Consider the following 25,657-nt stretch of genomic DNA (forward strand, 5'->3'; position numbering starts at 1 on the left):
CAGTAGATCATTTGGTAGCTGTTGAAATAGTAAAACTACAATATGTTTTTCCCATTTGCATCATCATGCTTTGATGGTAGTTTGGAGAATCGGAGGTTTTTTATACTTTTGTATGAGCAGTGGCAGTGTTATTACATGCATCACTGAATGTATATCTCTGGAAGAGCCACTGGAAAGAGACTTATGAATGTCTGAAAAAAAAACATGGATGAAAAGCAAATAAGCAATGGGCTAAGGCACTGATTGTGAGAAAAGATTTGAGCCAAGGGGTTATCATTTTTATTGATTTGTTTGATAACTGGGTAATTAAATTGTATCTGTTTTGATCGTTATCTGCCACAATAAGTGCCTCAAGAGCAAGGGTAAGTATGACATACATATGGACAAATTAATGTAATCAGTCTATGTTCATGTTTTTGGGAGGTGGGAAGAAACCAGAATATGAAAAATGTCACTGCTACACATGAGAGAGTATGCAAATCTCCACAGAGTGACCAGAGGTCATAACTGATCCTGAAACACTGGATTGTGACCGGATGTCCATATTAAACCATGTATGCTAGAGCTGTTTAGCAAAATTTTTTTTTTTTAGCAAGAAACATATTTATTGAAATATCACTTATGACATAAGCAATCCTATATTTATACAAATAAAAACATACCATATGACATATTTTCAGTTGTAAACATTATACATCTAGTATAATCTTCAAAATAGTCATTGTTAATTGAACATTACATAACTCTATCAATTTCTTCCTTTCTTTAAACCTAATTCCTCCTCCAAAACATAATTTTGCATGTATTGTTCTCACACTTCCCATTTTTTTTTTTGTATAATTTGCTCCTACCCTTTTCTAAAGATCCCACTTCCAGTTTTTGTATCTCTCTTAGTATATTCACTGCTTCTAGTACAGTTGGTTTAGACTTTGATTTCCATTTTCTAGTAATTTGCCTTTTTGGCAGCCACCAGAATTAAAGTCAACAAGGCTTTACTGTGTCTATGCAATTCCGATTCTGTATCAAAGCTCAAAAACATCATTCTCTTTGCTGCACTAATTTGCTCACTCAGTATTTCTGACAGAATATTCTGCAGGGAATATTTAAATTCTGTCAATTCATTACACTCCCAAAAATATGTTCCCAGTTACCTCTTTCTTCCCCATCATACCTTCAACATTTACAGTCTACCTGGGGAAAAATTATTTGCAGTCTGCTTGGGGTATAAAAAAACCTACGCAAACGCTTTCAAGCAAAAATCCTAAATCTTCTAGACGTTGCATATTTGGGAGTCGTGCATATATCCTCCAATTGTTTCTTTAGGAATTGCTTATTCAGTCTCACTTTGTAATCCTTTCTAACGTCCTCTGATTGATTTCTGTAGTTATCCTGCAGTATTATAAATGCCCTACTAATTATCCCTTTTTAAACAGCAGCTTTTGTTCCTGCTTCTTCTAAAACCTCTAGCAGCGCTAGTCTTTCATTTAGCATCCCCTTAATCCTTTCTGTTTACCTATCCTCTTACATCAATCCTTGATTGGGAAGGCAGTCTCTAGCTTGTAGTCCAAATGTATTCTTGGCCTCTTTACCTTTCCCTCTCTAATTATTTGTTCCCAGTACCTTGACTCCTTTTCCAGTTTTCTCCAGTTAATTACAGCCTCCTCTAGCCTGTTCTCTGTACCCCTAATTACAGGCATCCCTACTGGCAGAATCTCCTTTCTCCATTCCTGTACTGGTTTAGTTCTTGGAATACTTTCTGCTACTTTGAGTGTAATATTCTATATCGCTATGGTTATTCTCCTTAAGGATCTACATCCAGATTGCCAGTCTTCCATTATTTCTTGAGCTTCCCCCCATTTCATCATCATTCCCCCATTTCTGCTTATGTTATGTATAAGCACCTTAACTGTGTAGCTCTGAAGTATCATTTCGAATCAAGTAATACCAAACCACCTTGTTCTGTTAGAATGATCAACTTATCCCACTTGACTCTTGCCTTCTTCCCCTCCCAGATATAATCATGCAACTCTTTAAACAACTTCTCTTCTGGTTGCGAAAAATAATACTTGACCTGTGTATAAAACCTGTGTGTAAAACCAAAGGGACTAAAACATTTTCACTGCTTGTATCTTGCCATCCTTATCCATAAAAGAGAATTTCCACTTTCTCTGTTTTTGTATTATCTTTTGTTTAGTCTCTTCCCACATATTCTTCTCTGATATAACAGAATCCTTTTTAAACCATGCCTCTAAGTAATTAATTTTTGTCATGACCCCATAAATATGGGTATCTCTAAACCTGTTTGCATATGGGTGCATTTTTACAGGTATTGCCATTATTTTACCTTTATTAATTCTGTGTCCTGAAAAGTCTTGAAACTGTCTCAGAATGTTCCACACCACTGAAATGTTATGTTCTGGTTTTATCAGGTACAAAATAATATAATCTGCAATTAAAGCCAACCTTTCTTGATTATATGCCAAGTACATCCTTGAATTTGAGTCCCTTATTTTATTTGCCAGTGGTTCTAAATACAACACAAATAAAGGGGAAAGAGGACACCCTTGCCTGGTTCCCCTGTTCAAACAGAACTTATCAGAGTGACCCCACACACACATACACACGCACACAAACACACACTAATTTTTGCCTCCAGTCCTTCATATATCTTCTTAATTAACCTTATTGTTGTGTCAGGGAATTCAAATGCTTCATTGCCCTACTCTAAAAGTCCCAGCTTACTCTGTCAAATGTTTGCCTCCCCTCCACAAAACCACTCTGATCCATATCTGTCAATTTTGGCAACACAATTGCCATTTTTTTAGCCATTATAGACTTAAAACACTTTATAATTGTGGTTTAGAATTGAAGTAGGCCTGTATGAAGCTGGATCTGATGGTCTTAACCATATTTAGATATTACAGCCCCCACAACTTTCTTACATGATGGTGGTGCTTCTTTTAAAATACTGTGAAACAAAACCTACCAGATCTTTCACTTTCTTCCCTCCAAGCTTCCAAACTTCCTCAGGCATACCATTTATTGCTGGTGTCTTTCCTGCAGATTGGTTATACATTGCCATTTTTATCTTATATTCTCCTATCATAACTATTAATAATTGAGCGTCATCTACCTCTATCATTGGCATATTTAATTTGTCCATAAATATTTCCATTTGTTCTTTTTCTTGATTTCCATATTTCTCTGCTTTATACTTTCATCAAATTTCTAAAATATTTCTATTATCTCTACAAGATCACTGGTTATTTTTCTTGTTATAGGCTTCCTAAGCTTGGCAAAAGCCCTTTCTACTTTCTGTGGCCGAGTCATTGTGCTAAAAGCTTTTGTTCTCTAGAAATATTATCAAAAAACAGTGGCTTAACAGCAGTCTTTCAAAACACATATTATCCAGGTAGTCCTTTATTTTCTCTTTAGCTCTTTGCTGTTGCACCTCTTCTTCTGTGAGATTCTTTTTATTCTGCAATACTTTAACTTTTATCAGTCCCTCTAAATTATTTTTATTACTTCTTAACCATCTCTCTTTTTTTCTGCCTTATTTTTAAACTTAATTTTCATTTTATCCCACTCCCTGGCTATGTTTTCTGAAGAAATTTCTGTCTTCCCTAATAACTCTGAAATAATTTCCACTACTCATTCCTTAAATTCATCCCTGTTTAACAGACTGGGGAAGCACCAGTGTCTCACTTTTATTTCATTACCTTGCACATGATGTTCTTCTTGTTTCACTGTTGCAGTCATTACACTGCAGTTATCCTGCTGGCAGGCTACCCTCAGTCGGCCTGAATCCCAAAGTCTAGGTCCGGCGTCGGTTGCTGTCGCTTCTTCCCTGATGTCAGTGTACCAGGGGTATAAAAGATGCAGCCGACGCCATTTTCTTCAGTCTTTCTTGCCGCGCAGTGCCCGAAGCTGAAGCAGTTCGCAAGTGCTGGTTGGCCGACTCCTGAGATTTTCGTGTTCGAATTTCAGATCCGAAGTCTACATTAAAAGCTAAGTACCCCATTGGGGAAAACTTTTTTCTTGCTCCAGACCTATGTCTGAAAAAGTTAATAATTGTATTTCTTGTGGGAAGCAAATACCTCATAAGGATTTTCATTCTTAATGTATTCCTTGCCTAGGCCCTGACCACGACGTTGCTTGTTGTCGGTTTTGTGCTAGATTTAACCAGCGCACTATAAAGCGCCGGTATGATTTTGCTTTTCACTATTTTGGCAGAAGATTTAATTACACAATGCCGTCAGATAGCCAACCGACTACCGCAATTCACAAGAAACGCAAAGAAAAAGATAAGGATAGGCATCCGAGGTCTAAAACTGACTACAAAGCTTCTTCTAAGCCAGTCGCCAGTTCGCCGGCTCTCAGTGAGGTGCTTTCGCAGCCACTAACGCCCGCTACTTTGGAACCCCAGGCCGCTACAGACTCCCCACGTGGAGTCGCCTAGGCCACTGGAAGCTCAAGGTATTGGACCTTCGGAAATTATTCCCTCAGATGGGTCCGGAGCCGCTGAGCAAGCATCGGCTTCTGAGGATGTTTTCAGACCTACTCAATTGTACATTAAAGCGACTCCAGCTACAAAGGCAAAGACCGAAGTATCTTTAAAGACAAAGAAACAAGTACAACAGTCTCATGGTCAGGCCTCCATGCCCAAGAAACAGATGTTCAAAATGGCCGAAGACTTAATTACTTTGATCAGGGGTTCCCATCCCCCTCCTGAAAAGAGGCCTAGGTAAGAGACAGAATATGAATCTTCAGATCAGGTTTCCATTTCTTCAGATTCCTCTTCTGATCAGGAATACTCTCTTCCTCCCTATGAGGATTCTGATGCTGAAGAATCTATCCCTTCAGCCTCTCCTCCTGAGGATTACTCTTTTGGGGAAACCTTGCATACCATGAGGGAACATTTCCACTGGGAGAGCCAAGATTATTCTGAATCTAAGAAAAGGCTCAGGGACTTCCTTTTACTCCCACAACACAGGCCCCTAGCTATTCCGCCTGTGTTAGACATTGTAGATGATGTATTTTCAGAGTCCAGTCTGACCCCTGACTTCTTACCTCCAGCTCCTGTTAAGCCGGACAGGTACTACAGGGTGACTGACTCTCATAAATTCCTTTTCAAGAACCCTGCTGCTGACCCAGAAACTATTTCTCAGGGTCCCAAAGAGGTCAAGGCATCCACTGCAAAAAACCCTACCCCCTCTGACAGGGATTCTAGGGCATTAGACAGATGGGGAAAGAAGATTTACACCTCTGCTACCTTGGCTATATAAGGGCTTTAAATTGTCAGTTTCACATGCTCATATATCCATAATATATTATGTCATTGCTTAAACAGAAAATGTTGATAAATTCTGAAGGTACAGAAAACAAAGAAATGCAGTATTTATTGCATGCAGCTGAACAAGTTGGAAAGCATACTTTGCAATGTGGTTTTGATTCTTTGGAGGCCTCCAGCAGGGCCACTGTCATGGGTTCTGTCATTAGGAGGCATGCTTGGTTAAAGGAACAAAATTTACCAGATCATGTTAAAGCAAAATTATTAGATGCTCCATTACAGTATGATACTTTGGTGTTAAAGTAGAAGAGGTGTTAAAGAAAATGGAGGACAAAGCTAAATCTATGCAAACAGTCAAGGATTTCTTACAGGTACAGCCTCCAAGATTTAGCAGACACTGGCCTACAAAGAATTGGTCCTTTCCAGTGTCAGACAGACTACAAAGGGGCAGATACAGACGCCCAAGAGGCAGATTCCAGCCCCAAGGTTCATACAGGTCTAAACAATGGGGCATTTCTACCTCCAAAAGTGGAGAAGACAAATCACAGCCTTACAGGAAGCAGTCCCAATGACTTCCCCCTGCCTGTGCCAAGCACTTCTCTTCTGGCAGCACCTTTAGGGGGAAAACTAGCAATTTTTCTCAAAACTGGCACATAATAACCCAGGACAAATGGGTCTCAGACATAGTGTCACGGGGCTACAAGTTTCACTTTCATACCCCGCCAAGGGCAAACGGTTGGCCAGACCTACCAAAAAAACAATGGGCAGAGGCAGAAAAACAAGTCTCATCCCTCATGGACATGAGGGCCATTCAACAAGTACCAGAACAAGAGCAGGGACAAGGATTTTATTCACAACTGTTCTTGGTACCCAGAAAGGGCAAAGCCTGGAGACCAACACTAGACCTGTCTATTCTAAACACATATTTGGATATACCAAAATTCAAAATGTTGACCTTACAGCAGCTTCTGTCCATGCTGGGCAAGAAAGCTTGGCTTGTGACTTTAGACCTAAAAGAGGCATACCTGCATGTCCCAATCAGACAAACATGCAGAAGATACCTCAGATTCAAAGCTGGCTCAATGCATTACCAATTCTCTGCACTGCCCTTTGGCTTATCTATTGCACCCAGGGTCTTCACAAAGTGCCTGACTCCAGTAATTGCATTTTGCAGACAGAGGAATACAAATATATCCTTACTTGGATGACTGCTTCATACAAGCAGAGAACAAGGACATTCTACTACAGCATCTGGCGTTTATAAAGCGATTACTACCATGTCTAGGGTACGCAGTCAATGAACAAAAATCAAAACTAGTACCCTCTCAAGAGATAATATTCCTGGGTGCAAGCTTAAATACAACTGCCCAGATGGCTTATCTCACGCCAGACAAAGGCAACTGACTACCCATTTCAAACTGTTGGCAGCAAAGGCCAAGTTAACTGCAAGAAAACTTCTGCAGGCTTTGCTTCATGGCATCCTGCATTCTACTAATTCCATATGCAAGACTGCATATGAGGAAACTTCAAGTGTACCTAAAACGTGTTTGGACTCAGCATTGCCACAGCCTGGAAACAATAATTGCTCTCATTCCCTGCCTGCAACAGGAATTTCGATCGTGGGCAAAGGCCTGTCACCAGAACAAGGGACAGCCATTCACCTTACCCCCAGCCAGGCAGACATTGACAACGGATGCATCAGATTATGCCTGGGGGGCACACATGGCAGGAAGGTGTATTCAAGGAACATGGTCCGCCAACCAAATGCATCTATATATTAATCAAAAAGAGATGCTAGCTGTTCAGAATGCCCTGACAGCCCTCAAGGACCTACTTCATTTGGGACAACTACTGATAAAGACAGACAATACCACGGTCATGTGGTATATAAACAAGCAGGGAGTCACTCATTCTTACCCCCTCTGCAGACTAGCCATGACTTTGTGGGACACATCATTGACTTACCAAGTACATCTGCAGGCACAATTCCTGCCAGGAAAGATAAATACTCTGGCAGACGAACTAAGCAGAAACCTCATGGATCCCCACGAGTGGAAATTGGATCCACACGTCTTCAACATGATAACAAGGAAATGGGGATGCCCGGACATAGACCTATTTGCCTCTCCTCACAACTGCCAACTAAAGAGATTCTGCACAAGGACTTATCACAGACAAGCATGGAAAGTGGATGCCCCATCTTTCAGCTGGAAAAACTTAACAGTATATGCCTTTCCTCCACTGCCTGTCCTCCCCAAGGTACTCCTAAAGGTCAGACAAGAGAAGCCAAAAATGATACTGATTGCCCCAGACTGGCCCCGCCAGTACTGGTATCCAATCCTAAGGAACTTGTCTCAATGCCCAGCCTGGACCTTACCTCAAATACCTCACCTACTGTCCCAACAAAACAATCAGATCCTGCACAGCCAACTCAAGACCTTAAATCTGGCAGCATGGCGGATAATGTAGTCATACAAAACACACCTCTCACTAAAGCAGTGATGGATGTCATTTTGGAGGCCAGGAGGCCTAGTACTAGAAAATCCTATGCTGGAAAATGGAAGGGATTCTGTGCCTGGAACCAGGCACAAAGAATTGACACAGCAGTACCAAACATTCCTCAGATTTTGCAATACTTAACTGAGATGCTGGGCAAAGGCCTATCCTTTTCATCAATTAAAATTCATGCCTCTGCCATTTCGGCTCACTACAACACAGAGCCACCAATCTTTTCTCATCCTTTAAGGCAATACCTCAGAGGAGCCAAAAACTTAAGGCCTCCAAGGAGATTACCAATACCTGCATGGGACCTCAATTATGTTTTGGAAAAACTCACTCTGCCCCCTTTTGAGCCAGCCGCTACAGCTGATATAAAGTTTTTATCTTGGAAAACTGCTCTGCTCCTAGCAATAACCTCTGCAAGACGAGTCTCAGAGCTACAGGCACTCATGGCTGTGGAACCTTTATCATTTTTTATCCAGACAGGGTTTCTCTGAGGACAAACTCGACATTTATGCCGAAGGTAGTATCCAGTGTGGCCCTTAACCAAACTATTCATCTACCTACTTTTTATCCAAACCCGCAGAATAAGGGAGAGAGAATTCTGCATTCTTTGGACATACACAGACAGCTACGCTTCTATTTGAACAGAACCAAAGCTTTCAGAAAGACTGACCAACTACTAGTGGCATATGCTGCAGGATCACAAGGAAAGGCTATTTCAAAGCAGATGATTTCAAAGTGGATAGGCCACTTCATTTTTGCTATTCACAACATGGCAAGCCAGTGCCTAAGGGCATTAGGCCACATTCAACCAGAGCAGCAGCCACTTCAGCAGCCTTCCTCAGGGGAGTACCAACCAAAGACATTTTAGAGGCTGCTACCTGGAGTTCAGTGCACACCTTTACAAAGCACTATCATTTACCACTCTACTCTAAATCCATGGCATGCTTTGCCACTGCAGTCCTGCAGGGCCTCATAGCCGCTCCTAATGCAATTTAGCTCTAGCCTCCCAACCATAGCTTTGGGATTCAACCCAGCTAAGAACAAGGCAAATGAATGATAATGTTACAGTGGCATAGTTCTGATTTATTCATTCACTCAGGGTTGGGAGGGTGGCCTAATGGTTAAAGTGTTTGCCTTACAAACACAAGGTACAGGGTTCGAATCTCACAAGGGATAATTGTCTAGGCTTAAAATGGCTCGCAAGGGCAGTTAGCTTAGTACTAACCTATGAACCTAAGTGTAATGACTGCAACAGTGAAACACGAAGAACGTAGTACAGTTGTGTACACTTACCATAAATGTAGATGCTCGAGTGTATTCACTGTTGCAGTCCAGGTTACCCACCCACCATCCCCCATCTCTTTGCTGGAACTTTTCTACACTTCTCTAATCTATGCAACCTATGTGGTGTATTTGCTTGTAGATAAAGGTATTACATTTTTTGGTGCATGCATGTTTTATTAGCATATTTTTAGCCTACCCTTTTGGGGGCACCTGACATCTGGGGGAAGAAAAACTGAAGAAAATGGCGTCGGCTGCATCTTTTATACCCCTGGCACACTGACGGGGAAGAAGCAACAGCAACCAACGCCAGACCTAGACTTTGGGATTCAGGCCGACTGAGGGTAGCCTGCCAGCAGGATAACCCAAGTGTAATGACTGCAACAGTGAATACACTCGAACATCTACATTTATGGTAAGTGTACACAACTGTACTTTCCTGTGAAATGTAATTTCTGTCTAGCCTAGTCCGGTTTGTGTACCTTGGGGAATAATATGTAAATACTCTTCGAGCTCCTACTACTGAATTCGCATCTTACATACCAAATATTTTCATAATTTTTTTTCAAAAATCTACCCTCTTTTGTTATATGTTCCCCATGGGTCTACTTTACTTACGCGAACAGCCACATCACTGACTTCCACTTTGCTGAGATGACAGGAACGAAAAACCAGAAGACCTACATCCACAACACTGACTTTCTACTCTAGGTAAGTAACCGCATGGCCATCCCCCCAAAAAATAAATAAACCCACATCCCCCTGTGTGGTGGGCTTTGCCCCCCCCCCCAACAAAATATGCCAACTCTGAGATCGCACTACTGCAAGGGTAAGGAGCTAAGTGCAACAGGATGGCCAAGCGTTTACTTACCTCGAGTGGAAAGTCGGTGTTCCGGATGTAATTTTTCTGGTTTTTCGTACCTGTCGTCTCAGCGAAGTGGAAGTCTGTAATGTGACTGTTCAGGTAATTAAAGTAGACCCCTCCCCATATACATCCTCACTGTTGAAAATCAAATTCCATTCATCACTTATATTTTCTGCTGGAAGCTGATTATTTCTCCCAGAATTTTCTTAAGCTCCATTGTAGCAGTTTTAGGTGAAATTGTAAACACATGCCAGTGTAATTCTCCTCCTTTGCTAGTAATCCCTTGCTATCACAAATCTACTATTATCTTTTTTCCTCTTCTATTACCATTGGAGATTCTCTAGGATTTAATATAAGTACTCTTCTTTTCCTTTGTACAAGATACTCCACTGAATAACCATCTTGAAATCCTTTCTTTATCAAATTCATATGCTCAGTTCTTTCCAGATGTGTCTCCTGTAGCATAGCTGTTTACACTTTGCCTTTCTTAATGTAGTTCACCACTCATTCTTTTTTGTATATGACTGTGAGTTTATTCATGCACAAAAATAATATGGAAAGTGTCCCATTTATGATAAGTAATTATTCCCACATGTTGTGTACAACCGCCTTTTGTAAATGTCTAGTTTCAGCTTTTGTGTTGGAAGCATACACTGATGCTGGCAGGTTGATCTTTTATAGAGTCATTTCTTGTCTGCCCATCGTACAAACATTTTTGTTGTAATGAAAACCCTAAAATAAAAAAAAAAAAAACACTCCCCACAACACCCCATAACCTATTAATACAAGCAAAAAAACTGTACATCTTCAAATAATGAAGTTTAACCTTCATAATAGGAACAGTTGTCCCAGATTGACAGTTATATTCACAGGCTTTAATTGAACTGTAATTATGAAGCATGGTACAGCCTATGCTTCTACTTAGACTAAGTGCTGTCTTTTTGTTTTATATTTATTCCTCTCCCAGATGTATAAAACAACTTGAATTCTTTCAGAAAGCATTATCGTTTAGCCACTGAAAAAAGTATTCTGTTTTTATTGCCCTCTTATCAGCTTGTCTTCATAAAAACATGAGAACCAGATACACAGTTGCCTTTAACTACAAATTTCTTATATTACACTGTGAGCCTTTATTTACTAAAGGAAAACTTTTCATTACATTCAGTGTCCTCTTATTTACTTGCTTCCCCTTAAAATTTGTTAGATCAAGCTAAAGGCCTTAATCCAGTCATTCTCTTATGCTAAATTAAGATAAAGCTTATCTGTTTTAGTTCTACCGTAATCTCTGGCGCACTTTTACAACCTTTTCCCTCACTTCAGTGACGCAGGATTACAGCCTTTAATCTTAAACATGCTTTTGTCCAGGCTTTCTTCTCTTTTTACATTGCAGTGCCTACATTTCATAAAACTGTTTACTTTACTATCCCTATAACGCACAAAAATAAATGAAAATGCTTTATTACGTAAATGAAGTATATGTCATGTTTTATAACAATACCATTAAGACCTAAATTTGCTTTACTTACAGTTACCTGTTTCTTTCTCTTTAATGTTCTTCCAGACATTAATGACATGAAGTAGGTCATGTGCTTTGGAGTCCCCTACAAGTTTAAACATTTCAAAAAAGTCAAATATAGCATGGTTTTCTTTTTTCAGCTATATTTCACAAATGTGATGTTTTTTAATCCCAAATTTAGTCATTAACTTCTGAGTTGCTGTTTTTTTCCTGTTGATCTGCATCTTCCAACTACAGCCTCTAGTTCATTTCCAGCATACTCCTGATTCTACTAGTCAACTCATGTGCATTTCTGTGTCCCTCAAGCATTTTTCTTTAGAAAACTAGAAGATGTTTTACTGGCAAAGTCTCTCCATGAGCTTTATTATCAGAAAAATAAGCACAGTCCTTTGATAGTTCACTTTTTGCTAGTCAAACTTGTATTTCCTCCTTAGCATGTTCTGCATCAGAAATTACTTTGGCTCTAAAGGAAAAAAATATTCTGAAGATAGCTGGATACAACAACTGGAATGCCACCCCTGCATCTCAGCATTTCCTGACCACTGGAATAAATTTACTCTTTTTCTGCTTAATGTACAGTGAGTAATCATTTTCCATAAACACTCTGTCTCATAATTTAGTACTTTGTTCTCCTGCTTCAGTTTTGCCAGCATCAACTCTTTCTGCTGGTAGGATTGCATCTTTACTATTAAAGGTCTTGGTTGCTTTCTCAATGTCAGGTTTGGAGCATACATGCAATGTGACCTTTCATTTAGCAACTCCTGCTATGAAATACCTGTCCAGTTACTTATTTGTGCTTTCATAAAATTAATACAGCCTGTTCCTTCCAGTTTATTGGGCACAGCAGAAAATCCCAGGTTTTCAGGTGTAATCTGTCCTCTAATTCTACCATTTTGAAACATCTCTTCTTGAGCAGTCTCACTCAGACAGCCATTTCTTCATTTGGACCTGTGACTTTTGCAGTTTTATCAGCTCATCTGAATATAAATCTTCCTCCATTTTTTCCAGCCTTTTGTTATTTGAGTTTGTATACTCTTTCAGTGTTTCATTTATTTTAATCAGCTTGAGAACATTTAACTTATTTTTCTTCCCTCTAGACTACTATAAGTCATATCTTGCACCAAAGCTGGAGCTTGAACTGCTTCTTGCTGAACAGCTACGAGATTCTTCCCAGCCAGTGTTTGTGCAATACCTTTTGTGCTTGATTTTCTTTCAGGTTCTCTAAATTTCTTCTTTGCTGGCATCCAGGCAGTGTACTCACTAGCCAGTAACTGAAATTTGCCCAAAAAGACACTGGATTTTTTCACACTGGTTGAGCTGAAATTAACCTGTTACATTGTGTTTGGCAGTCTTATAAGTTGCCTTGTTTAGCTAATGGTATTTTGATGCAAAATCTGTTCTGCTTATCAATGTAGCAAATGAATTATGAGCTGTTCAGGAATGCCATACTAGTTGTATACATTGTCATGAAAGTGTAGGTTGGTGCAAACTGTTGTATTCACCTTTTTTCAATAAATTATGTTCTTTAGCAATAACCCATGACTGGGTGTTGGTACCACATGATTAACCCATGGTTCATCTGGTTTAGTCATGAGGGTGAAGAGTACAGAAGAGGCAATGGAAAAAATAGAATCTATGTTTTTTTTTTTTCCGCAAAATTCAAGTAACCTGGACAGATCCCAACATAATGGTTGGACAAAGATCCAAAAATAGGATAAGATTTTAAATATTGATCTTAAAAACTTAGAAAGTTCCTGGAATAAATGTTATATTAACAGGTAAGAAGCCAGAAGCTGAAATGTCTGTCATTATCAATCCCCAGTGGCTTACCAGAAAAAAAAGTAATTTTTATGAGGAACAGACCAAAACTATGATGCAAAAATCTGGAAATTCTTTGAAAATCCATACAGTTGAAAGCTGAGAGTTCACCAATATTTTAGGAGGGTCAGTGCAGAAATACAAGGAAAATCAGGCACATTTCAGTTTCTTTTGTTTTGCAGAATGTACCTGATTTTTCTTGTATTTTGCTAGATTCTCTTAGAACATGCCATTGGAAAAGTCTGGCTGTTCAGTGTTACTTCAGCGGATGGACTTTTTCTATTGGTATATGCTCAATTTACAACAGGCATGCTGGTTGGTCTGTCCAATCAACATGCACATTGTTGGATGGGAATGAACTATTATTGTAAAATTTTCACTAAATGCTATTCTTGAATGTAAAACTTGTTGCCTAGAAATTTTAGGATAATGCATGCAAAGGTTCATGCTGATTATTGTTTGGAAAATGTGGGTTGATTCAAAATGTGTTTCATTTAGAGTAGAACATCCCTGCTTTTGACAATGTAGGATAATGCATGCAGTGACTCATACTGATTATTCAGAAAATGTAGGCTGTAGCAAAAAGTGTTCTGTAACATATTTAAATGAATCCAGATGAAAAGTTGGCCCTGCTTTTACCAATTTGCCTCCCCTTGCGTAAAGAAGTTGAGGTGAGAGATTGTAAGTGCACATTGCAATGTTTTACACAGATTATTATTATTACATTGTGACATTATTTTACAGTATATTTTTCCAAAACAGGAAATGCTCATGTATGTATGTATCAATGCAGCCATACTATACACCTGTAGATGTTCTTTATATTTATCACTGCATGGATCTTTTTGTTGTAGCTGAAGTATAATATTTGGATTTTAAAGTAGGATATTAGGATTTCTTGCTTCACAAATGTCCCTTGTTTGGGTATGGTATGTTTGCCTTAAAATTTCTTTCTGCTTAAAGATGTGAGGTCTTCACCGTTTGATCAGAGCCATGTCTGGAGTGATTTACGAATTCTTTGGAGGCTCCCAGATTTTGGATCACTTTATTGCTGCATACTTGAGTCTCTGTCAGACCTGACAAGACAGTAGTTTCATGTTTATTCACAGGTTTGTGTTCAAATTGCTTTCTGGTATATCTTTTGTGAATGGCCCTCAGTACTTTAACAGAGAATTTGACATAGTCACAACTTTTAGACTCTAAACTACATTGCTCTGGCACTTCTGCCAGGTGCAGACCAGCGTGGTAGGACAGGCCTAGAATACATCTGAAGTGATGACAGTGTAGTGAAGTACGGGTGGTATTGAAATGATTGTGTACATAGTGGTTTATATTCATTGCTACTGCTTAGGTACATTGGGTTTCTGGTAGGCACATCTCACACTTCAGTTTGTAAAGTTTCTGCAAGTACATTTTCTAAGTTGGGTTTGTTCATCTTTAACATGGACTTCAAAATAAAAATAAGGGTGTTGTGGGCGTACTGCAAATGTCATCTATGCAATGAAAATCATACTTTTTCTGCTGCAATGCTGGTTAGGTGGACAAGGCAGCACCAGAGGATTGCAAGTGTTGTCGTGGAGGAAGGGAGTGACAAACCATCAAGTTAAATTAAACTTAATTTTATCATGCAGGCCTTCATAGTGAGCAAAAGGAGCAGCGACGAACAGGAGGAGTTGGTGTAGAGTTAGGACATTTCCTGTGATGTAGCTAGATTGTGGGTCTTATTGCCCAGAGTCTTTCATTTGAGGACAGTTTTGACCCTTTGGGGGGGGGGGGTTGGAAGTATAGACACATTTTTCTTTGTTCATTAGCACCCTTGTTTTGGAAGCCTACCAGATACAAATTGCCTGATTGAGATGAGGCAGAGTTTTGCATATAGGTAGCACTCCTAAGAAGAGAAGGTGATGCACACTTTTTCAGCCAAGCTGGGTAAGTGCCTTTGCTTGGCTTTCTGGGAGTAGGAGTGTAGTAAAATATGCTTTCTCCAAGACCTGAGGCACAGGTTTCACAATTCATCATAGTGGATGACATGATCTGCAGCGACATGCCAACAGTGAGAAACACCGACAGAATTGCAAGCATTCAGCTGGAAGGACTATGTCAGATGACCTTGGACCACTGAGATTAAGAAGTACAAAGATTATTGCAGCAGATGTTGTTTATCACTTCCTGCTAAACACAGCTTGTCATTTGTACCAGGAGAATGTATCTGGAAATTTATGAAAAAATGTGGAGGGAATCAAAATGTTCTCAAGAAAATGACGTGGAGCATTAAAGACAGGCTGCATTGCAAGGCATGTTCTGGGACCTCATTACCACAATAAAGCTGCTGCCACTTGCCAGAAATCACCATTCCGTGTATGTATGGACCAAACGCAAACATGGGTGATGACCAGCTTTTGGTGATCTCTGTTGGTTATCTAGGTGAAAAGGTAGGCAAAAATGTAATACAGTTCCTTCATATGCCAGAATGTTGGTCAGGAACTGGGCAAGCAGTTTTTGATGCTTTAATGTCAACTCTGACAAAATTTGACATTCCATTTTCCAACATTGTGGGCTTTTCTTCTGACAGTGCTGCCTTACTGACTGATTGGAAAGCACAATTCTGTACTATCTCGTTTAAACGAGGTGAAGCCCACCATTATTAACATGGGGTATCTGTGCCACGTGGCAGGTTTGTGGTGTAAAAGCACTGTGATCACATCCCAGGTTAAAGAACTAATATCAGATGTGTACTGTCATTTCAGTTCCAGTGCACAGAGACAGCAGAAATTCAAGAATTTGCTTTGATCACAGACAGCGACTCCCACAAGGTCAATAGGCACACACCTACTAGATGGCTGAGTCTTGGGAAGGTCATTAGCAGAACCCTGGACATATAGCCAGAACCACAATCTGTTAAATTAATTTCCAATCACCCACAGAGTCATGAATTGCATGTTTTTTTTTTATGTTTCTCGAGTATGCAGAGGAACCTTTACTTGAGTTCAACATTCAGCTACAAAGCCGAAAAAGTCAACTACTGACACTGCATGGCACTGTTCATAAACTCCTGCAGCTGCCGTCCAACTTACCAAACATGGTGACTTTTCCGTGCTGACAAGTAGATCTATTCTTCCAGACAATGAACTGTGTATTGGCTGTGAGGTCAAGCAGTACATGAATAGCCATCAAGAGGATATTGCTGGGACAGTAATAGAGTTTAACTTAAATAAAAAAGTTACAGATTTTTATACTGTAGTGCTGCAAAAAAAGATTGGCAAGTGTCCCCAGTAAGAGCATGTAATGAAATACTTTGCATTTCTTATTAATTTGTAAAGAGATTGCTAATAACCCTTTGTTTATGGCAAAATTATTTTCTGGACATTTTGCTCATGCCATTCATTCTTCCAGTGCGCTAATCCCTTCTTTAGCTAGAAGAACAGGAGAAGTTATTATTGGCTTAATGGCTGGCATCAGTTTTACTGATGCCTCACTTTGTTTACTGGGTATGTGAGATGGTCAGCTGACTGTTTTCAGCCACAACTTAATCCACAAGGCAGAGGTAGTGCAAGTCACAGATTACTCAGTAAAAAGGAAAGAGTTGAGAATATATACTGTAGCTAATAACAGGTGATATATGTACAAGTTTTGTAGTCCATTGACGTGTTGAAGTTAGAAAAGGGCAGTGTGGTGACTCGGGGATTGCAAATTCAGCCTTGGTGAAACAGTTGGATCCCAGGATAAACAAATGCTGACCACAGTCAGCTAACAGGCAGTGATCAGAGAAGGCTCTAGGATAAGCAGAGATTAGACTGAAAAGCTGAATGTTGACTGGAACAAAAGCTTGTAGTTCAAGGAAAGACTCATGAATCTAGAATCTCAGGAATTAGACAAAATAGGTGGAAGTGAAAAAAGACAGCATCTCAAAACAGCATGTGTGAAGACAGAAAAAAATGTGCAGTTGAGGAAGAGGTAGAAGTAAGGTAAATAAAGAAAGCTGTTGATAAAATGCAGTGGTCAGAGGTAGATAAGATGGACAAGGTGAAGGAATGATACTTGCTGGTTGACAAAAAGTTTGAGGGAACAGGCTCAATGGCAAAGAAAAAGGCATCATAAAACCTCTATCTGCTTCTGAAAAGTGACTGAGCAGATGGCACAAAGAAGCTCCATCAGGTTGTAAGGCCGCTTCAGACAAAAAGGTAGTTGGCAGAGGCAATTCGTAAGGGACACCAGTAACAATGGACTCACCAGGCTAGAAAGCATCAAAGGCAGATGGAAGGCTTACTTTAGAAAGATTCTCAGTGAAGAAAACAGCATAGAAGCTGTACTGGCTCATGCACAGCCTCAAATGAATGATGAAGTTGAATCCACCCTAGACGGAATATGAAGTGCACTAAAGACAATGAAATCGGGGAATGTGGTGTGCTCAGATGACATCACAGCAATTATGAGGAAGATATCAGGTATGTAAAAGGAGAAATGGCTCCTAAGGGTACTTGTGTTTTGAAATGAGTTATATATTCCATATGACTGGAGAATAAGCATTTTAGAATGTACAAGAACAAAAGGGTAGCCACTACTATGGGTAGTACAAGTATAAAATTCCTGTCACACTGCATTTAAGTGGTAGACTGGGTAATTGAGTGATGAAAATGGGGAGTAGTAGATGGTATGATGAGAATGAGCAGGCTGATTTCAGATCTGAATGTAGCATAGTCAACCTGATATTTGCAGTGGGACAGATAGTGAAGAAAAAGGAGGAGGTGAGGAGAGTGTCCAGTTTGAGTATTCCCTGAGACAAGGAGGAAGCATATTGACAGGGTTTCAAGAAAGGTGATTTGGACAACCATGTAATGGTTATAAACCACAGAATCACTGGCAGAATTAGTGCAGGCTCTGTATGAGGATCCAGTGACACATGTATGAACAGTGTTGGATGTTCCCAGTGCGAGTAGTTGTGCATCAGGGTTTAGCTGTGAGCCAACTCCTATTTGTACTGGTGATGGACTGTGCTGGCAAACAGGCTGAAGAGGTCAGATCAGCAATATTTCAGACTGAGTCATTGCAACCAGACTATAAACAGTAGCATCATCAAATAAGTGTCTGGAATGCTAACTAAAGGCACATAGTGTAAAACTGAGTACAGACAACACAGTAGTCATGGCAGCAAATTGTAGAAATCTGAAGAAGATGAAAATTCTGTTTGAATACAGAATAGTGGAACACATTAAGAGCTTGAGGTTTCTGTGGGGTATGGTTGAGGAGAAGGGAAGTCTGAATGAGGAGGTCAGAGATAGGATTAGAGGAGCTGCAGCCAACTGGCACAGTGTCAAGGATAACATTAAAAAAAAGACTACCAAAGAAGCTGAAAAGTAAATGTACAAAATAGTTCAACCAGTGCTTTGTTATTGCACAGTAACCTTGCTGGTGAAGGCAGAGCAGCTGAGGAAACTTTAGGTAATGGAGAGAAGTGCCTGATACTGGTAGTAGGATACACACTGCGGGACAGGTGAAGAAATGAAGAATTGTAGCTGATCCCAAAGTAGACCCAGTTACAGTTACTGAGAAAGTCATGGAGAGGAGATTTTGATGGATTGGTCACATGCAGGAAAGCAGAAAATGATTTGGTAAAGCAGATTTGATAGAAACAGGAAGAAGGCAGTGAAAGATGAAGATGTCCAGTCAAGAGATGGATGGATTGTATAAGAGAAGACTTGCAGCAGTAAGACTTGACTGTTGAAGAATGGCATTGAATAACAATAGGTGGCAACAGTTAAAAGGACACCATGACTCCATGTAAAAATGTGAAAAGGGGGATGATGGTGCTTCCTTGGAGCAGACCCTATAGTTAAAATTTGGTGGGAGAAAGGTAGATCCCTAGCTGAGGCCGTACAGGCTCTGATAGCTTTTGCTCAGGATTTCTTCAGGTATGTGATTACCTATTTCTGTACCACTGCTGCATTATCCACACTTCCCTTAAAATAAAGGGCTTCTGAGAAATTTAGAACTTAGCCTTTGTCATTTCTCTGACCTGACAAGGTCCAGAAGTTTTACAGGCCCATTTATCCAATTATATCATAGTCCATAATTTTGGAAAGGATATTGCAGTGCATTTAAATTAGATGCTTATAGTTTGCTGAATGGACAGCAGCATGGCTTTCATAGAAGACTCACTGCCACCACGGCCTTGCTTTCACTCATCAACACCATCTTTGAAACCGTAGAGAAAAAAAAAAAGAGCTTAAGGGGCTTTTTTATAGATCTTGATAAAGCATTTGAAGCTATGAATCACATGATGCTGTTTTCTGAACTTAAAATTTTACCCACCACCATCCAAATGTCCATTTCCTCATTCAGAAACTGCTTGCAACGTAGGACCTTTAGACTGTCCTTAGAGCTCCAACAACCTAAGTTTAAGATCTGGGGGGTACCTCAGGGATCAGTATTAGGCTCTGTACTTTTTTTTTCTGAATGCCCCCAAACCCCCCAGTCTGCATACTAACCATTAAACCATGCTCTATCAGACTTTGACTCAAGAACACTTATTCTGTAGAAGTAAGGAGTCACTAGATTGCTAGGGTAAGAGCTATCCAAAGGGGGGATATAGTTCAAGCAGACATCAGGGAGTTTGTGCTCTTGCCAGCATCCCAGCAATGAGAACATTTGAAATGACTGCTTCTGTGCAGTAGCCCACCACCAAGTGGTGGTTTAGTGAGCTATATACCTACCTCAGGATGCCCATTGCAGTACTGCTCTTCTTATGAGGGAGTGTGGTTGTTAGATGTCTCACCACACCTTGCACTTAACCCAAGATGGGTCCACCCATCCTACCCTGCCAGTACTGTTGAGTGTCTGAGCTGCTAATTAAACACAAATTGCCTATACTACAGTCAAGCCTTTATCCCTCTGTGCCTCTGGTAGTAGCTAGGTCCCCTCCTTCTTACATTTCTTTTTTCTTGCACCCCCCCCCCCATGCTTTGACATCATACTAAGGAAGATGGTTAACATTCAACAACAAACACTCTGGGTGGATACAGCTATCCGCTTTCTGAGTAAATATAGCATTTATCTACAGGAACAACTCTAGCCGCAATGCAAAGTTAATCTAATAAAAATGGAGCACATAATTGCTACTTTGTGCATAAAAAACTTATGAAGCCAGGAGCGCCCAAGCAAACAGGTCCACATTTGTGCACTCCCATGTTCCCTAAAAAAATAGGCAGAAACTGAATTTAATCTGAGTACTGTTTGTGTTAGCGCATTACATACATTAGACTTTCTCCTACACATGAAAAGGACAGGGAGGAAATTTTAAACTGCATTTATACAGCGACATTATTTAGGAAAAGTGGTATTTTGTGTAAATAATGTCTTTGTTATAACAATGAATCATGTTTAGTTGTAGGCAAAGAAGCCTTTACCTATTGCTGGCTTTTCTTTTTTCTTCCACTCTGTCTACTGTCCATCAAGCTTTTTTGTTAATTGTCCCTACTTCATACGGTGGCAGGAGCAAATCACATCAGCAGTCATGCATGATGCAGCTATTTTTTTTTTTATTTAATTTCCGTACTCCTGCCCCGTTGGCTGAGGTGAGCAGCAGTGTCACCAATGTATCAGCCTGTTCTGTCTCCATGGAATGCATGTTGCCCCATACATGTATGCCTTCTGAGAGCTACCATTACTGGCTTGAAATTGCCAAGCTCAGGTCCCCCACTTCTGTGGCCGTTCTGATGTTGAAGCCCTTTACTTGTATGGGATCATTTGACTGGTCAGAAACACCATCTCTCACCCCTCTAAGAAGGATGAATTGGCATAAGAGGCTGTATCTCATTAAACCAGCTATGAGTAAATCCAGCATTATCCCCAGCCAAATGTGGGTTATTGCTAAGTTATAAGCCAGGTACTTTTTGCCTTTGATATGAATGTAGTTTGCTAACCCACTCTCATAATCTCTGAAAAAAAAAAAACTGAGGTACAGTTGTGCATTACATTTTGATTTAAGTCATTCTTACTATATGGTTTACATTAACAAAATCATAGCCACATTGGTTGGGACACTTGCCAGCCTCAGTATGCTAAAAGGTAGGTGAAGGAAAATGGGCTCAAATTAAATGCTAAAAGTGTCCAGGGTGCAAGACATGAATGGTTGTAGGACATAGTGCCCTTGGAATATGTCATTGACATCTCACGAATGATTTGAGTTTCTCTGTCTAGTTCTGATTCAACAGCAACCAAGCCAGACAAGCCAAGGCAGACTTCTTTGTGGCTCTAGCTTTAAATAGAGATGTGGGATTATCACTTATCTGAATAGGCACCTTTCTGACCAGAGGTTTCTGTCTTTAAAGGCTACCTCAAATAATGCAAATGAGATGTGAGATCTTTTATTAATTTTGGTCTTCTTTCTTAAAGACTCAACAATTCAAGAGCAGTTTGCTTTGGAAACTGGAACAGGTAGACAGGGGTGAGAGAGATGACATGACTTACATTTGAGAGTTTGCTTAGAAGGGAGGGTCAGAAGTGGTTCTTCCCATGTGATGACCTGTCACTGTAGGAATTGTGGTTTGTGCAGCTCCCCTGAATCTAGGTCTAGTGGGGGGGGGGATCTACCCAAGTCATTTTGAAAGCCCTTGCAAAAATAGTGTCAAGGAGTAAGCATTCCTCAGTATTAGGAGGTATAGGCGACCTCTCGGTAGTTATGCAACGTTCATATAACCACAGGAGGTGGAGTTAGGCTGCATTCACAAAAAATGCCTATGGAGAACCGATGTTGAACTTTATTAATCGTGAGGCGGTGATGGTCAGCAGACAGCAAGACAAAAAAAAAAGTTACTTTGAAAGCTTTGAGCCAGAGGAAGATATGTCAAAGTTAAAGATGGTGGCAGTCTTGAAGCAGGTGCTTCAACAACAGAATGTTTATATAAATATGACTGCAGACTGTGCTTCCTATGGCGAGTACCACAAGAAAATTGAGTAAATCACACACTTTTTGGACATATAAGAATCACTTATGTAAACAACACTTTTCCGGTACAAGCCCGTGGAGGAATTGTTTTCTCAAGGGTATGCCTGTGATAATCGCACTTTATTTTGGCAAAAGAGTATGTACTCAAAACAGCAAACACAGCAGGAAAAAAAACCTTCCTGTAATTCTACCAATAATGCAGTACTTTCTTATAAGAAAGACAACTAAATATGGCAGTTCTGTAACAAATAAAAGGAACCACTCACAGTAATGCATGAGACAGTGGTGTCAAAAATATTGACAGTAATTGTAGGAAAAATACATTTCTCTACATCTGTAGCCTTTTTTAATTTTATAAAGAATAAGACTAATAAAAACCTTAGCATGAGTGTTGCATCACTGAGAACGCCTCATAGATATATTTCTGACGGAAAGATTAATTTTGATAAAAGTTGCAATAAGCTGTAAATGATGTCTGATATTGGAAGTAATTGATATTTGAATAAAAAGACTCTCAACCAATTCTGAAAAATAATTTTAAAAACAGAAGTCTCTGGTCATCAGGAGATTATCTAAATGTAGGTATTAGCGAAGATCTGGTAAGTGAAGAACAGCAAGGTGTATTATGGGATGAGCAAGCAACACACAGCCTGGAAAAGTTGGAATGCTGAGCAGTCTTGCCTTTGGACTTAGTCCTGATCTTAGAGTAGTTGGACTCAGTCGTATCAGGTAATGCATTCTTTCTACATACTTAAGTCATGAAGAATACAGGAACGTGTAGTCAGTAACATTAGTGTTACTACATGCTAAAGCAGTGAATAAGGAGAGCCTCTGAACATTTTTTATTTTTAAAAGGTATAACTTGGTTAAGTGGACCAGTAAAACACATTTTACAGTCGCAACACATTTTACAGCAGCTGGAAAGAAAACATGAAGTAACAAAAGTAAAAGCAAAATAAACGAAAACCCTCAGAGCAGAATAATTAACAAAATACCTTCATAAACCAAGTCAAACACCATGCACAGTACAGACTATCTGTATAAACGGGGTTTGGTCATGTGATTCTACCTTGGAATTTACATGTGGCTTCTTCAGAAATAATTTGACTTTGTTTTTTGAAAGCTTTAAAAACTGGTAATTCTCTGTCAGGAAAATAATTCTGAAGTTTGTGCCCTGTAATGAAAAAAAAAAGCCTTAAAAGGGGCTGTCGATGTTGAAGTATGCTTAGGATAACTTGGCTAATGTGAAAGATTTAGAAATACTTGATCTAAATAATTTAATAATAGGTTTTAAATACATTTTTCTTTGTGAGATCTACAAGTGTCCAAGTTAAATTATTAGTATATTAATATGCCCACCAGAAGTATGACCTGTGGAAGAATCTATAGAAGCCAACTTATGGAGAAAGTTAAGTCAATGGTTCTCTCCTTGTATTTTTGCATCATTTACACATGCAGGTGTTAATAAGCTAAGATAATGACTTCTGGGACTTTAAGCTTAGCCATGCGTCCTAAACATCTGACAAGTTCTGGTATCCTTGATAAGTGTAAGCAGGGACTTGGGAGATGAAACATTTACAAGCAGGAGTTTTTGAGATGAACCATTTTCAAGGCTGCTTGTGTTCATTAGAGGCATGGGTGCCAAACCAGGGACGAATTTCCTGTTCCCCATCCCACTGTCCAAGATGCACTGGAATTGGGTAAGGGAGGAACTCTTCTTCACATGGATGGGGAGCCTGTTCCAGAGATGGGGTAGTTTCTGGGATACATACCTTTCTCTCCAGCAGGTCCTATTTGTGTCGCAGGCAAGGTTTAATTCTTTAGAATGGGTCTTTCTGGTTCCGTTTGCTTTGCAGAAATGAAGGAGATCCATCAGGCTGGGGTTTGACAATGTCTTGTATGCCAGGCATAGATCTCCCCCTCAACACCCTGTAAGAGACTGAATAAGAATACAGGGATAGGACTTTGAGATGGTCTGCATAGGACATGTTACTTCACCATGTATACTTTTAGTGAGAAACCTCTGTGGAAGCAGTTGTCTGTGTCAGTCCTTCCTGAAGAACATCACCAAGCATTCAGGGCCTCTGGAATTACTATTTAAATGTAACTTCCAAACAGGCTTCATGCCTCATGAATGGAGAAAGGCAACAGTCATCCTTCTGCACAAAGGTGAGCCATCTACAGACCCTAGAAACTACAGACCCATAAGTCTCACTAGTCTTATATGTAAAGCCATTGAAAGCATTATCATGGAGATGATCCTTAGAGATATAGGAAACCTCCAGACACTGGACCCAACTCAGTTTGGTTTTGTCAAGGGCAAATCATGCCTACTCAACCTGGTGGACTTCTTTGAGAAGGTTACCAAAGCAATGGATGAGAGCAAAATCATTCACACTGCCTATCTTGACCTGGCCAAGGCATTGGGCTCAAGATACAAACCCATATGTCATCTGGTGGATAGCCAACTGGCTCACAGACAGGACCCAGGAAGTTAGAATTGGGGAGTCCACCTCTACAAAGAGGCCAGTCACAAGTGGAATCCCTCAGAGATCAGTCCTTGGACTGCTCCTTTTTGGCATTTACTTCTCAGAAGTCAAGGTCAATGTCAGTGGTCTCTGACTGATGAAATTTGCAGGTGATTGTAAATTAGGAGCTGTCATTGAATCTCACACTAACACAAATGTTCTCCAGCAGGGGCTGACGCAGACAAACATCTGGTGTCAGAGTCATGGACTAAAACTAAATGCCAAGAAATGCATAATAGTGTCCTTTGGGAAGTCATCCATCCCTGGTAACTGTTATATTGACAACGTGTCCCTTAGAGTTGACCCAGTAGTCAGGGACTTTGGGACACACACAGATAGTAATCTAGCCTTTGATCATCACTTGTCTAGAGTGGTGAGGAAATCATTCTATGTTGCACAACTTATAAAAAAGGTATGGCATCTAAGTCCAAGGAAGTCATTGTTCCACTTTATTTGTCATTCATCAGACCTGTCATTGAGTACAATGCCCCCTTTGGTGTCTACCTAACCAGGCATATCCAACAAATGGAACATCCACGGAGGTTCCTCACTAAAAGAATACAGGACATAAGTAATATGTCCTGTGCAGACTGCCTTAAGGCCCCATCCCTATATTCTGTCTCCTACAGGCTTTTGATGAGAGATGTATGTCTGGCTTGCAGGGCATTGTCTAAAGCCACTCTGTTGGATCTCTTGCATATCCACAAAACAAACAGTACCAGAATTACCCATTCTAAAGACTTAAACCTTGCCTGTGATATAAATAGGACTTGCTGGAGAGATAGGTATGTATCCCAGACACTATCCTGCCTATGGAACAGGCTCCCCATCCATGTGAAGCAGAGTTTCTTCCTAATCCAATTCAAGTGCAGCTTGGACAACTGGATGGGAAATCATCCCTGGTTTGGCA

At 40.0% G+C, this 25,657-nt stretch overlaps 1 protein-coding gene across 4 annotated transcripts in view; it reads left to right on the forward strand.

The window, feature by feature from the left end:
* Positions 1 to 25,657, forward strand: part of HTT (huntingtin) — a 4,811,037-nt gene that overhangs the window by 1,344,162 nt on the left and 3,441,218 nt on the right. The window lies entirely within an intron of this gene.

Source organism: Protopterus annectens, chromosome 2.part1 (assembly GCF_019279795.1).
Source record: "Protopterus annectens isolate FY-2018-M chromosome 2.part1, PAN1.0, whole genome shotgun sequence".
Classification (NCBI taxonomy): Eukaryota; Metazoa; Chordata; order Ceratodontiformes; family Protopteridae; genus Protopterus; species Protopterus annectens.